At 41.1% G+C, this 15917-nt stretch overlaps 1 long non-coding RNA gene across 2 annotated transcripts in view; it reads right to left on the bottom strand.

Moving 5' to 3' along the window:
• Window positions 1–14422, bottom strand: part of LOC118891815 — a 52325-nt gene extending 37903 nt beyond the window's left edge. Inside the window, exons 1-3 of one of the 2 annotated variants that reach the window (XR_005019178.1) lie at window positions 14198–14422; window positions 12819–12946; window positions 12577–12707 (exon numbers count right to left, since the gene is read on the bottom strand). This is a non-coding gene — a long non-coding RNA (uncharacterized LOC118891815). Of the gene's footprint in view, window positions 1–12576; window positions 12708–12818; window positions 12947–14197 lie in introns of those variants that run through there. The other variant, XR_005019177.1, reaches the window with a different exon arrangement.
• Window positions 14423–15917: the final 1495 nt, after the last annotated feature.

Here is a 15917-nt window from a genome sequence, read left to right as displayed (position 1 = left end):
GTGACCCTTGCCACTACTGGCCTTTGGCAATCATGTGAAAAAGTTGATCTTTATTCCTGCTGCCTCAATCTCACCTTTCTATGCCATCTTACTGCACTTCCTTCCTCTTTCTCCTTCTAGTTATAAACACCCCCTTCACAAGAAATGTTAGCTTTCAGGGATGACCAGTCAAGCACGTCTTTGCACACATGCAAGATTTATATTAATTCCATTTAGACATTTGAATTTGACATTGCAAATGTTGTGGAACAAAATGTACGTTTCCTACTAGCAGACAGATGAGCATTTTATGCTGTTGTTTGGGGAGGGCAGGTTTAGGCGAGCTCTCCTCTTGGCAGTCTGTGTTTCATAACCTGTCTGGTAGTAAGAAAACAGTTAAATAAGAACTCTTGTGGTACTGGGAGTCTGGCTTCTCGTTTAAAAGTGCTCCCCCTTTTTTGCTTACCATGATGAATGTTAATTTTAAGTAAAAGTCACTACATCAACTCTAATGTCAAATAAATTTGAAAAAGAAGATGCAGCCCTTTGGAAAATATGGTGGAAACAATTTCGTTCCAGGTTTGGAGCTTATTGAAGCCGATCAACCGTCTAACAGATTCAGACTGTATTTAGAGCATTTTGCTTTGGCGTCTCCATTTAAGTGTGGAAGAGGCTGTTTTGTAACCTCATCTTTTTTTGCAGAGAGAATGAAACTGCCTGAGGGACAATACAGAGCCTTGATGAGGGCTGGGATAAAGTCTCAAGGCTGCTGGGCTGTGCCACGTACCGCAAACAGCAGATACCACAGAACTGCTTTTAAAAAAAATCCTGCCCTTCATATGTCATGCTAAAAATACAGACCTAAAAAGACCTGAAAAACTTGAAAGAACTAGAGAAGCAGGCTGTAGTTATATCAAATCAACATGCAAGGTCATGGAAGTAAAACAACAAACAAACAAGTGTGCACTGTATAAAGTAAGACATATTAGAGCTTTCTCAAGTTCCAAAGTAGCTTTTGTAATGTATTAAGAACAGAAATATGAAAGGAATCATAAAACTGGATAGCCCCTAGAAGACTGAAAAAGGCTATAGAAAATGATTCAATAACTTTGGTGGTGGGTCAGATAGAATGCCCTTATTCCCCTAGACTTCTCATTTCTTTCTTCTCCCTCTTGAAATTCACCTTAGGAAAACCTTACATGGGTTTCTACCTGGTCAACTCAAACTTGGTCCTCTGCTTGAACTCTAGTTATCTGCACATGTTATAGATGTCCCCTTAAGTTGCTCGTTGTGTGGCTTGTCACTTTGACTAGGCTCAAAGCTCTAAGGTCAAGAAACATGTCTTTTGTATCTTTGGAATTTCCTCTATAGCTTGGGTACAATAATTGTGTCTGCAGAGGGTGTACAACAAGTGTCCCCTAACTCACTGGATACTTCCAAATTAAAAAAAGGTAACATAAAGCTATTCAACTTTGCTTCTATTATTAATATTTATGTGCCATATTCTGAAATATATGTGGAAGACCAGATAAGAAAAAGGCTAGAGGAACAAGTTGTTGATACAATAGTGAGAATGCGAAAGACCTTTAAAAATGTCTTGACATAAATAATAAAGATGGTAAGAGTAATAATGATATAACAACTTTACATTTCTATAGCACTTGATTCTTCTGAAAGCACTTTCAGGTAATAAAGAAGAGTGGGATAAAGGTGGGAATAGAAATACATGTGAGGAATAACAAAGAAATGCGGAGATAAAAAAGCAAAAGAACAAAAGAAAGGCAAAGAAAATATAGTCAAGAATAAAATGGAAGCAGAATTTACTAACAAACTGGAACAGTTGTTGGCTAAGTTACACACTGGACAGAGTTTCAAATATTTACAACGTTGGTGTTCTTTGAACAGGTAGAATGTGCTGTCTATAGATCATGCCATGTTTTCACTTGTTTTCTACCAGGTAGTAGAGGAGGGAGTGTCCTGGATTCTCTAACTCTCTTCATTTTTCTTCACTAGGGTTTATATTGATAATAGTCTGGCCATCTGTACTCAACATTCTAGATACATCATTAAAAAGACATGGACGTGTGAACGATACTCAACTTTAGTAGCCTATTTCAGCGATTTCACAAAAGCTTAGGTAGGCTTGCTGTGGAGGGCACCATCGATTTTTGATCCTGTTGTAAGGTTCTGAAAACTTCCCAAACTTAGGAGGCAGGTCTCACATTACTGTCAATAATGCTGAATGTAGTAACTTATTATAAAGAAGTTCTAAGAAGAAGAAGACATCCCAACCATATTCTAGAACTGACCAGTTCTAGAACTGAAAAAGTGCAGACCAAAAAGTTCTGCCTGGGGCTTCCCTGGTGGCGCAGTGGTTGAGAGTCTGCCTGCCAATGCAAGGGACGCGGGTTCGAGCCCTGGTCTGGGAAGATCCCACATGCTGAGGAGCGACTAGGCCCGTGAGCCACAACTGCTGAGCCTGCGCGTCTGGAGCCTGTGCTCCGCAATAACAGAGGCCGCGATAGTGAGAGGCCCGCGCACCGCGATGAAGAGTGGCCCCCACTTGCCACAGCTAGAGAAAGCCCTCGCACAGAAACGAAGACCCAACACAGCCATAAATAAAAAAAAAAAAAAAAAAAAAAAAAAGTTCTGCCTGTCACATGTGTCAGAGGCCACAGAGGTCCTAAAATGACCTTTATTACTGCTTTGGCGTGATGAGCTACATATTTGAAAAGATAATTCAATAAGGTGAACTCCTTGCACCTCCTTGCATTCTGAAGTTGGCAAGCTTCTCTACTTTGGGGTCTGTTTTGTTCACAAATTATATTAACTTTAGTTGAAGGGCAGGTGACCCAAACCAAAGTGTCAAGATTAGTAAATTTTTGAAAGAAAGTTAGAAAAAGATATGCGTGATTATCAAAGATAAAACTCATCAAATCCTTAGAAAATTTTCTCATATCCAAATGAGAAAAGAGATTAAATCTTTCTTCCTTTGAGAATGCTGACATGGAGACAGACTTTTAATTTAATTGCCTTCTATGCTGCTGAAAGCATGGATCAACTATTTTCAAGATTTAGAGATCAACACCCATGTTTTGGCAATAATTCTACTTTTCACACTTCAGGTTTTGAAACAGAGTAGAGTACTCTTTCCTTTGGCGAGTTGAAGACCTGCTAGGGTTCTGGTCCTCGCTCTGGCCTAATTATTTAATCTCTTTTGGTCTCAATTCCCTCAACTGTAAGAGGGAATAATTATATCAGTCCTGCTTTATAATAATAATAATTTCCATTTCTAAATGCCTGCCATGTGTCAGGTACTCTGCTGTGCCTTTGCCATATGTTATCTTTAAATTTCTCATCAACTCTGCAAGGAAGGAATAATTATCACTCATGGTTTACAGTTGAGAAAGACGAGGCTCAGATCCCTTCAGGAACCTGCCTAAGGTCACATAGCTAAGAAGTGGCAAAGCCAGGATAGAAACCTTCATATGTATGAACAAAAGCCCCTTCTCAGTCCTCCGTGAGATTTTGAAGTTCATTTATAATGACATTTGTGGACGTGTTTTGAGAATAGAAAAGTTCTTTGTAGATGCATGTTCTTACTACCATTATTATCCTGATGAATATAAATTAATGTGTATTTATTGAGTTCCTTGCAGGAGCTTAGTACTGAATCAGATACCATTTTGGATACTCTGTGGAATTAGGTATATTCCCCAGCGTAGTATTATGTAAGGTGTATTATAACTAAATGTTAAATAGTTCCAAGTGATATCGCTTCCACCCTTGGAATCAGGTATTAGTTTCTTTTGGATCTTTTTTGGAGAAAAAAGAAAAGAAGCAAATATGCTAATCTAAATTGAATGAATATTTCAGGAAACAAAAACCAGTTGCATTAGTCCAAACTTCAGAGTCAGCAAATAAAGCCCCCAGGAACCCTGGGAGTTGATAGGAAAACCTCAAAGGAGATGATGAGAGAAATATACCATAGGGATTAGCAAATTTCTGCTGAAAAATTCATGTGTTCACAAATGTTCTGAACCAACATAGCTTCCCCTGTCTGGTTCTTTGTTTATTTTTTGAGTCTTTAATGACCAAGAGGGCTGTTGAAACTTACTTGAAGAGTGTATCCTTGATTTGGGGGTATCAGACTTCCTGTGTGAAAGATGGCTGGGAATCCACTCAACTCTCCTAAAATAAGCACTAAGTTTTGGAAAGAATTTTCTCTTGTGGGAAACATCCTATTCCCAAAGAAGGCCATCAGCATGAGATAGCTTTTTTTTCCAGGGAGGAAACTGAGGGGAGCCGGTTGGTCCAGCAGCCAGGAATCAACCTTCAGGACAGGTTAACATTCGGGGCAGACTCCTGTGTCCTTTCCTCTTGATCTTTTGGAAGAACTGCTGAAAGTCAAAATGAAAGTTCACAAAATTCTGCAGAAGAATCACCTGAGTCCAGAAATGAGCTGTTTCTTATTGTTTCCTCTGTTTCTTTGTTTCAAGAACAGATAAAAAGACCCACCTTAGGAAGTCGTTGTGAGGATTAAATAACATAACTCAAGGTGCATCTCCTGGCGCAAAACAATCATTGCTATTGAATCCTAGGCCATTTCCCGAAATATGCTCATCCAGTTGTTCTTTACGGCTCAAGGGGAACTATTGATTCTGTTAGGCCACAGAATGTCTAAAGAGTTAAGAAAAATGCTTTCAAACTGAGAAAAGCTGGAGGAGGCTGTCTTTCTAGGCCTCACCAAGGATCTGTGTTGGGTGGAATACAGGCCATGATTTGGGTTTGGTAAGAGCTTCATGATGGGACCATATAGAGAAGGAGCTATGCCACTGGACAGCTGGCTGAGTGCTTGCCTTTGATCATCTTGGTGGAATGAATGCGGGGCCACGCACTGACCCTTGCGTTTTTGTGCATGTGAGATGGGAGAGGGTAGTCCTTGTCCAGTTCTCCTGTCAGATATTTTGATCACATTTGGGTCTCTGCTGGGCTGAGGCAGAAGCCCGTCTGGGAGGATAGGACCACTATATGGCCAGGCTCGATTCTGTTTGACACAGAGTCTGGATTTGGCTGAATCCGAGCAGACGAAATTGAACAAACTAAGGTAATCATACAAGAGATATTTGTTTAAAAAAAAAAAAAAAACCTGGCTACTACAAGAGCTGTCATCAGCCCCGTTTTGCTGTTTGGATTTGGTCATATTCTTGAGTAGAGGAACAAGAGGGCAGCCTAACATCATCCGTGTAGTCTCCAGCCACAGCCAGTCAGAGCTCTGCCCAGACCTAGCAGCTACGAGGCCGGCCAGGCATCTGGTCCAGGCCCTCTGGGCATAAGTTCCTGGGCCTGGGGTAAGAGTGCTTTTGTCACATATGCCTTTCACCATGATCCTGGCACTTTGGGAGGCAGAATCAGTTTTTCAGCTCTGGGGACTCAACTTAGCTGTGCTTTACTTGTGGCCAGTGTCCCCCTAGTAGGATGAGCTCTGCTCAGGGGAGCAAGGGACTGCCATTTGCCCGTTGATTGCAGCAAGTCACTTTATGTCTGGGGGCCTCGGTTTCCTTGGAGTGAGGCCATCTCTAACCCGGATCTCAGCACAAACAATCTGTGGATCTGTGGTCTGCCTCTGCCTGGGGCACAGAAGTGTGTGTGTATTTTTCTTCCCTCCCTCCCAGCCCCTGGTTCTGGGGATGTTCCTTTCAACTGTTCTTGACCCCTCTTCCATTATCCAAATTTCTCTGTGCAAAAGAACATTAAGTTTGAATGGATCATTGTTTCTTATAAGATAAACAGCTGCTGATAAAGTCAGGGGTTGACCTATTTCTGAAGCAGACAACCGAGGAGAAGTTTATGGCTTTCTCTTCTTCAGAATTAACCAGGTTTCCTTCTTGGAACATGTTTTATGGGACTTGACTAATCACCCTGGCAATATGTGGCTGAAGTTTTCTTGGCTATAGATCAAAGTCTCCGATACACCGGCACAGACAATGAGAAAGCAACAATAGGCAGGAGAAAGCCTTTGCAATGAATTTTGGAGTCAGACTCTAATAGAATGAATGTTTGGAGTCAGACTCTAGTAAAGCAGAAATAGGATAGGGATAATTAATTCCTGGAAGAATTGCAAATGACCAGTACATAGGAACAAATGTCTAACTTTCTCTAATAATGAAAGACACGCAAATAAAAATAAAAATGCTATCATTTCCCTTTGTCATTTTGGCAGAAATGTAAATGGTTGGTTAAACCTGGTGCGCCCGTGATGTGAGGAGATGTACACACTCATGCAGCTACACGATGCAACCTTTTGGAGGGTAGTTGGGTGATATGCACTGAAATGTAAAATGTATCATCTCTTTGCCCAACAATGCTCAGTTTAGGACCTACCCTAAGGGGATAACTACTTGAATGTAAAAATAAGTTTTTTTAGTTTTTTAAATATGCAAAAGCATATTCATAGGGAAAACTAGAAATAATTTTGATGTTCATTAGTTGGGATCTGGCTTAGTCAATTATGGTAAGCACCTTCCGGGAAGTTCTGTGCAGTCAATAAAAATGATGATAAAGAGCTTTACGTATGGTGTAGACAATTATTTAATGACACAAAGCAGATTCTAAAATAAAATGATCACGTTTGTATACAATTATATGAATAGAAATATGGGAGGTTTTTCACTTAAATCTTAACTGGTAGGATTTGAGGCTACTTTTACTTTCTTTCTTGTTTAACTTCCAATTCTGCCACTTACCATCTCCGTGTCCTTAGGGAAGCTTATTTAACCTCTCTTGGTAAAAATGGGAATAATAATACGTATCAACCTTTTAGAGGTTACTGAGGGAATCAGGCAGTGAAACACATGTCAAGAACCTGGGATGGTATAAGAAAATACTTTGATTTTTTTTTTTTCACATGGTTTCTATTTTACTTTAATTGTATGAGTACAAACAGCTGTGTTCCTATGCCCATGATTCAGAGAGAAAGCTAAGAGGGCTTTGAATAGCTTCCATTGATTTAAAGGCAGGAAGAGCCCTACTTCCAAATATGTGGAACAGTTTTTTCCTAAGGCTGCCGTCTGTCAGAAAAAGGCCATATTGAGTCTTTTTTTCTGAAGGCAGGAGAGGAGAGTGAGTGACTGAGGCTGTTGGGTAACCTAAAATAATATTTCATTCTTGTTATCCTGATGCAATTTAAGACCAAGGATTTTGGATGGTTCTACAATTTCCCTCTTGGTTTGGAAGAACAAAGCTTTTGTTATTTATGTTCTTAAACAACAGAGCTTTGTCCTATACTCAGGAGCATGCAAACTAAATAGAAGATTTCCTGAAGGGCCATCCTATTTACTGTGAGGAGTGATTCCAAGTGGTAAGTAGACACAGTTAGCTCCAACCATCTGTGGAGGACCCACATCATTGCAGAGGAAATTAGCCAAGACTCACAGAAGCACAGCAGCCAATCAGGTTGGGGATTTACTTCTCCTATATTGTGCTAAAGTTGGTGGACTCAACCATTGAAAAATGCCCTGTTTACTTGGGCCCTGCTTTGTCTTACAAAACAAATAAGCTTGTATTGCTTTCTTTGGGGCAGAAAAATGAAAATGTCAATATTTTGAGTGTTTTTACTTTGGGAACTTCTGGTTCGTAGACGATTGTTTCAAACATTGCCATGTTGTCTTTTCAGAGCTGTTGATACTATGGAATGGTGAGGGCAGGTAATTGAGGCTCAAGAGTTTTCGTCAAAGGCTAATAGATCACTAGAAGCACACAAATTAGGCTATCTCTGTCCCATATCCCTCTTCTCATTTCTCTTTCCTTTCACTAAACTAGCTCCTGGCTTGCTATCACGCCGCCAGGCCCGTGTGCAATTTTCACTTAACCAAGGTTAGGTCTGAATAGAGTATATGAGGTTGGGATCAATTCCAACTCTTAATAATTAGAGCTAGTAAGTATTGAGCACTTCGTAACATGCCAGGTTTTATGTTAAGTGGTTTGCATGCACTGTCTCAGTGCTTCTCAAGAGTAATCCGTGATGACTGGTTTAACAAGCCTAGGGGCGGGGGGGTGTGTACCAATAAAAAAATGCAGATTTCTCGGCTCCATTCTAGACCTGTGAGATGAGCATCCTGTGGTGGGATCAAAGATCTACCATGTTAACAAGCACCTTCAGCAATCCCGATGCGCAAGTTCAAGTGCCTCTGCATTATTTTTCAAAGCACATGGGACTCAAGTGCCATCTGCTTTCCTTCCACTGCTCTGATTTCTGTGCTTAAATTCTCATGGCAAAAAAAAAAAGTAAAAAAAAAATCCTGTGGACTGGGAGACATTGTGAGACTTATGCCTCTTAGTAGCTGGTGATCACGAATGTGTCCCCATAGCCAAAGTGCTTTTGAGACGCCAAGTATTTATCTCTATTGTGGGAGGACTAAAAATTGAGAAATCTCTTCTTGACTGATGGTAGCCTGTGCTCTGTAAATAGAGAGGGAAGCCTCAGGGACCACAGAGACATGACTGTATGAGTGGTTGTACGGGTTGTGCAATGCCCAACTGGCCTTGCCCGAAGGAGTGAAAACCCAGCATTCTCCTTGGCTCCGGGCTGTGTGTCGCGGTGGCCCACTCCTGAGAGGAGAAGGTAACTGATATGCTGGTGTGGGTCCCAGGGCCCAGAAAGCCCCGCCTGCCTTCTGCACGCCTTTGTTGTCACGCTCCAAGGGGCCTGAAGCGTTCAGTGTCGTAAATTCCTTGGTTCTCAAGTTTGTTTCTAGAAAGCCTCTATTAAAATGAAGTGCCACGTGGAAGATGACAGGGACATTTAATCACAGTGGCACAGACTGGTTTAATCTGGTTGCTCTGGGGATGGCACCCAAGAGGATTCATTGGGTGGGAGGGGAGGACAGGCTCCTTTGTGGACCACTTTGGTGGAGGAAGCTGGGGAGATTAGGAAAATATATATATATAAGGAAAAAAAATATATATATATATATTTTTTGAGGCGCAAGGCAGAGGTGAAGTGGCAGAGGGCCTAAAGACACATTGGACCTGTGTCACAATTCTGTTGGTTACCTTCCAACACACTGTTTTCTTAATTCTTCAGCCCCTCCCATCCTCCTCGTCTTTGGTGAATGTCCAGTGCCCAGTGACTCTGCCCTCAGTAACAGGCCTGGACCGCAGCAATACTGCAGGTGGCAAGGACTCAGTGGCATAAGTGGGCCCCGGAGAGAAACTTCATGTCCAACTCTGGAGCTGATGCAGCCTAGGGGAGTGGGGGAGGTAATCACCCACCTCTGAATCTGAGACCTCCCCCTTCCTTTTGCATTCCTCTGCCAGGAGCAGGATAATTAGAATAAAGAGACTTAGTTTAGCTCATTCAACTCCCTGCTGGACTCCATACAAACCTTTCACATATGCAATCATTTCTAGCAACCTGGGTAGGCTTCCTTGCGTTTCTTTATCAACTTGTTGAGAGAGACCAGAGATGATTCTCTAACTCTAGTGAAGAGTTTGTCTATGGGACTATCAAGCCTTAACATTTGATTTCATTTTGGATCTTGTTGAAAGTACCCTAGATTTCATTTTGAAATCTTTTTTTTTTTTTTTTTTGCTAACTTGAAAATGTTCCCCAATTTTCCCACTGATTATTTATCCTGCTAATTCATGTGGTAAATGGTGCTGATTCATTAATTTATCCAGCAGGGAATAAGCACCTTCCATGGAGAGGAGGCTGGTGGGAAGGGGTTTGCTGGGAAGGAGGGGCTTTTCCTTGGTCTTAGTTGTAGGTGCTGGGGAGTGGCATGCAGATGGAGAGGGACATCCTCAGAAGCATAGCGGTGAGAGAGCATGGGCTCCCTGAGGCCCTGTAAGCCATGAGACGTGACTGGTGGGGGTTTGTGTGGGCGTGGAAGAGATAAGGGGCAAGACCCCTCGTGAGTGAATGAATGAATGCAGGAATGACGGAGGGTAGAAGTCTATTGTCCTTCCCTAGGATAGCTGCTCCCTCACCAAGCAGACTCTGTTTTTTCTCTGCACCTTCTCAGTGAGTAAGTTGAAGTTTCAGTTAATAATCTCCTAAACTGAGAAATCCCCTATCACAGGAGGAAAGGAGATAATTAGCTTCAGTGTTCTCTCATATTTAAGCTGAGAAGTCAGCATGAATTCTAGACATGGTTCATGTCTTTGGATAATCAGCACTGCTGCTCATGATAGGTAACTCTCTCTCTTTTTTTTTTTTCTCCCTTCAAATCTTTTTTTGGTTAGGGTACCATGACTGAAATGAATGGCTTCCATTACTTTTTTGCCTTCACGCAGGAATCTTTAAACTAGCCTGAACTTCGTACCAACTATCATATGAATCATGTCTACTACAATTACCCCTTTCTGTGTCATTTCCTAGGTTAGTGTCCTTGTGTGACACAATAAATACAGGGCAGGGTTGAAAATGTCAAGTGATAACCAGGCAGAAAGCTGACAGTTAACAGACCCACCTCCTTCAGCTTTTATCTCAGAGGCCTTAAGACAAAAATCTTGCTTGTATAAATATTACCTGAAATGAAATATGTAATGTTAATAGATATATTTCACCATATCTGGCTGTTTAGTAATTCACCTCCATTTTGGATATTGTGTACCTTTATTGCAGTGAGCTTAATAATCGTTATAAAACAAATGATAGTTTTCTCTTAATGAATGTTCACCATGTAATAGGCTCAGTTCTAAGCAGGTGTTGCCCATTTAATCTTCACACCAGCCCCAGGAGGTAGTTACTGTGGGTGGCAACATTTTTCATATGGGGAAACTGAGACACGGAGCTCTTAAGTAACTTGCCCCAAGTCCACAGTTAAGAGTCAGCTGGGACTTGAACCCAGGCAGTCTGGCTCAGAATTTATGCTCTCAACCTCCATGCTATAATGCTTACACATTGCTTGAAACAAGAGGCGGTTTTAGCATCAAATATGAAGAATGCAACCCTTCAAATTTTTCTCTTCCAAATGTAAGTAATTGCCTGTTTTGTATCCGTATTGTTGTATGGCTTTTGACAAACACTGACAAACAGCAAGGCCAAAGAAATATTGATCCTTTCGCTCACGTCTCGTTACCTAGAAGAAGAGTTTTGACTATATATGAGTGCAAAAGGTTGTTGATTTAGGTTAATTTTATGTATAATAGGGTTTAGAATCTTGTCACGTGCATTTTTAGTACATTTCCAAACATTCATGTTCTTGGGGAGACAATTGAAAAACAGCCACAAAAATTCCCCCCGTGTGCCAAGAACAAGTTTGATTGTGAGGTCTATGTGCCCAGATGATGTGTTTTGTTATCTGAACCAAGAACATAAGCTTACTCCCGGCAATGACCACCATATATAAATGCCTTTTTATATAAGTGAAAAAAAAAATTTTTTTTTCCTTTGTTAAAGTGAGCAGGCCTTCTTGCTGACGTTTTTCTAAGTAACTGCTTCTCTTTCGGTTTACACTATAGACAGTGGCTCCAAGAGCTGGCATTTGAACTGTCAGCAGTCCTCCCCCACACCACCCAGCAACCTGGTCCAAGGTCTAGGGTTTCTTTAGGCGGAGTCCAGTGCTGTGAAAACAATGGGGCTATTTATCCACGTCACCTGGAGTGCAGTTAACATTCCGCCAATCTCAGCTGGTCTGACACACTGACATGGTGGGTCTGGACGTTTCTTATGAGTTTTCTCAAGAGCAGCTCCTTTGGCCACATAAACTGCAGGGCCAGACAGATTAGCTTATGGGCCTAGAAATCCTTCTTGGCCCAGATATAGGGACACTTTTCAGTCAACCAGAGCTGCTCTGATATTTGAGATTTGCTGACAGTTCTTGGTTCAGAAAAAGGTTTGCATTCCTGAGCTACTTTTCTTTGATTGGGATCATCTTAATTCTTATCTGTGAGGTGGAGATCCAGGAAATGAGTAAGAATGGAATTCAGCTGTTTGGGTGACCCTTGTATACCACGAGCCTCTCAGTGCTGGATGCAACAGCCAACAGATATTAATTGATGGTGATGATGGAGGTAGTCTTTCTGCCCAGAACCTGCTAGCACAAGCCCTGACTGATTGGCAGTGATACCTAGCTGACTTTAACACACTGCACTAACAACTTTAGGCAAAAGAAGATTAGAGTATCGGTGTTTATTTTTAAATTTCCTCCTTCATTGCATTGTTTTTTAATAAGGTATTGAAATCAAATGTAAACGGTATAATCAGCTTAAGTTGGATTGTACTGAGACATCACTTCCCTCATCCCAATGTGGGGTTTTCCCTGCTATGTGACAGCTCCAGGCACTAAATATCTACCACCCCCCCCCAAAATTGCCCAAGTAGCAAGTAACATGTCTCAGGCTATCACGACTGTTATGATTATAGGAAGGGAAGCCCATGCTGGTCTTTTAGAAAGCTCTCATCATGAATGTGTTTTCAGGTGAGCATTACTTACTAACAGATGAACAGCTTGAAGTTGAGTCAAACAAAACCTTTAGTGTTTGTAAGGGTCAGGGCACCAGGGGTCAGTCTGAAACTGAGTTTTATATTGACACAGACAATCTCCAGGAGCCGAGAAAGCTTCTAACTCAAGGACTTGCTGGATGGTTGTTGGCCATTGTCTTGAGTGGTGAGATGGTTATCTTCAAAGTTGTCAAAGATGAGGTTTTCCTGTAGGAAACTTCTGGACAATTATCATGTGAAGTGACTTAAATGCCTTAGTTTAGAGTATCCTTGGACTTGTCTGTTGACAAATGGAGATTTGAACATGGGTGTTTGAAGGGATTTTAATGTAATATTTTCAGGGAACGAGAAAACAGGGAGTGTTGTGTTGAGGTTTCAATGACTACATTACCTTAAGAGCTTGCTTTCCCTTTCAGACTAGATCATCCGTGTTACCATTGAGTAAAAGGAATCACAATTTTAACAACACGGCTTCCCTCAGAAGTTTCAGTTCTCACATAGTCACCATAGGCAGCAGCACTGGTAAATAAACAATTAATTTTATATTAATTGTCAAGTAAACAATTTAATTAAATAAAAAATATTTTAAAAGAGTGAAATATTCCTCCCTGGCTAGTCACAAGTTGGACAACTCAAAGAACAAATCTTGGGGGAATTGAGAATGGATTACTTTTTCTGTTCCCTGTGTACTGCTCTGTTTTTCTTCTTGGGGTCAAATCTCAAGTTGAATTCAGTCAACTATCTACAGCAAACAAAAAGGGCATAAATGTCTTTTCTGTTACTGTTCCTTATATTTCATCACTAAACAAAGCAAGTTTCCCTTCCTGGCTTCTTCCTTTGGGAGCATATAAAACTGACATGAGTTTAATACTGTGGAGGTTCTATTGTCACTTTGAAAGTATAATGATTGATTTCATTATTTAAAAGTTTATTACAGTGATTTTTTTGTTGCTAATGTCACACTTGCTACAAAATTTGTTGAAGAAACACACCATTTGCTGAGGATATGGAAGGATTTGTCATTAGGTAAAGTATGTTGAGTATCTGAGGGTGTGGTGTTGGGCTACCTGTATGTCAGTTCCATTACTTTCTTTTTTGATTTTCTCTTTCCATAATCTCTTTTGACTTAAAATGTTTCCCACAGATCCAGTAATAACTACACATTTGGCAGTATGGTATAACAAGCTGTTGGCATAACTAACACTTCAAAATGTAATGGGAAATAAGGAAACTAGTGCCAAGAAAACAGAAACCTGGGCCACGGGGGCTCTGCCAACTTGTGCTGATGTCATTCTCTGCCCCAACGATCCCACCAAGGTGCATTCTAGTACCTTCTCATATGGCCTAAGTGCCAAGGGTCAGAACAATACCGCGTCTTCCTGCGTACTGTCTGAGCACCATTATTCCTTTTAAGACACTAAAAGCACTTAATTGTACCCATGAAACCCCTTTCCTCTCCCCCCTGCCTGAGCTGCCTTTATTCTTGTTTCTGTGGGTGGGTGAAAAGGCTGCCCGTCTGAAAAGGCAGCTCTAAAACGGTTCTGGCAAATGATCTCTCTTCCTCCGCAAATGGTCATTTTGGTTTTAAGTTTATTTCAGGTACATTAAGCCGCCCTCTACTCATACTTAACAGCAAATGATCCTACAATAGATGAGAGTAGAAAAAGGTAACATAAAATCAAAGCATACCTAGTTGCCCAAGTGACTTAATGTATATCATTTTGACTCAGCATTACTCCTACTAAAAATAAAAAGAAAGATGAAAATTACCTTCGGGTTTTTGCTGCTATAGTTGCCCTCCGGGTTCCAGCGGTGGGTGGAATCTTTAAGGCCGGCACTGTTAGGAGTGCCAAACCATAGAAGATCTTGCTCCAGGGTGAGCTTGCATTTCCCAGGTCCTCTGTCCTGCTTCCCTCAGACAGTGAACTGGTGATTTTTCTCTGGCCCTGCAAAGAAAGTGATTCCAGATCAGCTGAGTGTTATGTGGAATATCTCATCTTTGTTGTTCTAGTGCAGCCCTTTCAGCCTTCCAGAGCCAGTTAGACTTGTTGTGAGGAGCTAAATGATTGGCTGGATCTGGGGCTCAGTTTCATAAATTATAGCCCAGCGTACGAGAAGCCCGAGTCCTATAGTTGCTGTGGTCCAGAGGCCTGCCAGTTCCTGCTTTAACGCATATGTAGTCGTAATTGAGTTCTAACACGGCCTTGGATGTTTCTGTCCTAAATAGCTGACATTGCATCTTCAAGACTGTGTGAGTAATCCTGACTTCTTTTTTTTTTAAACTCCGTAAATTAATTACGTGCCCCGAGAGGGAGTGATTGCAATTAGAAAATACTGAAGTAGCAGATGATTCATTTGCAAGGTGCTGTTTTCTATGTATCAAGTTCAATGCAGTTAATCTTAAAGCTTCTAAGACCTGGCAGGGTCATTCCAGCTTTTTGCCATGAATCACAGGCAAGCTGCCTTTTGAAGGAGGCTCTTCAATGCCTTTGCTAGCCCTGTTTGTTTTATGGGGTCAGGAAAAGTGATAAAGGTCCAACAGGTTAAACAGATTGCTGGTGTCAAAGCAACGGCTGAGAGCCCTCGAGTCAGGCAAGTTTCAAGATTTCCCACCCCTGCCGTCCACAGCTGGGAAGGAGCAGCTCATGACAGGCAGTCCTTTTGGGACACAGGTACACAGCGGTTAGAGCACAGAAAGAGGAGAAATGTGAAATGACAACAGAGCTTTTCTTTGCAGTCATCTGAAGCTGTACTGAGACATAGTCTGTGGGTAACTAGAACATTTTTACATGTATAAAAATGCTCCTCAGTGGTCCTGTTCATGTGGTAGGGAGCTGAATGAGAAATCCCTAGGTTGTTTTTTAAAAAGCCTTTTAAGAAGCACATTAAACACACACAGACAACAGTGGTAACAGAAGAAAGCATGTGGATTGGGATGTGTGGTGGGAACGGATCAAATCCCAAGGAAGCCGTTGTTAGGTTTGTGTAATTGCTGGGGGTGTCTTCTGATGTTAACCAGGTTGAAGATAAAGCCGGAGCAGACTGAAACGAGCAACTAGAAAACATCAGCATTTTTTTTACCGTCCATAGCATACACTGCAGGATAGAGTTAATACGAGTGTAGACTGGTGAGTGTAAGCAGTTCACTTTTTACTTTGAAAACATGATTGATTTTATCCTAACCTATCATGAAAAAATCGGGCTTTTGTCTATGAAGTTAATGTGTAAAAATAAATAATTTTTGTTCCTCCCAAATCATTTTTATACCTTTTCTCAATAGGGCACAAAGTTAGGCAATTTCTTATAATTTGGGGCTGTTTTCCAGTTTGCTTTTTGTCTAATTTTTCCTCTTTAGACTTAGAGATACAAAGGTATATATTTGTGCTATGTATAAGCCTCAAGAATAAATCATTTGAACAGTTTTTAAAATCACAGGTTTCTGTGACAAATATAAACTTCTAATAGCTAGAGTAGTTACTTGCCAATTCCT

This window comes from Balaenoptera musculus, chromosome 3, assembly GCF_009873245.2.
Source record: "Balaenoptera musculus isolate JJ_BM4_2016_0621 chromosome 3, mBalMus1.pri.v3, whole genome shotgun sequence".
Taxonomy (NCBI): domain Eukaryota; kingdom Metazoa; phylum Chordata; class Mammalia; order Artiodactyla; family Balaenopteridae; genus Balaenoptera; species Balaenoptera musculus.
This window is presented reverse-complemented; position numbering and strand designations above follow the sequence as displayed.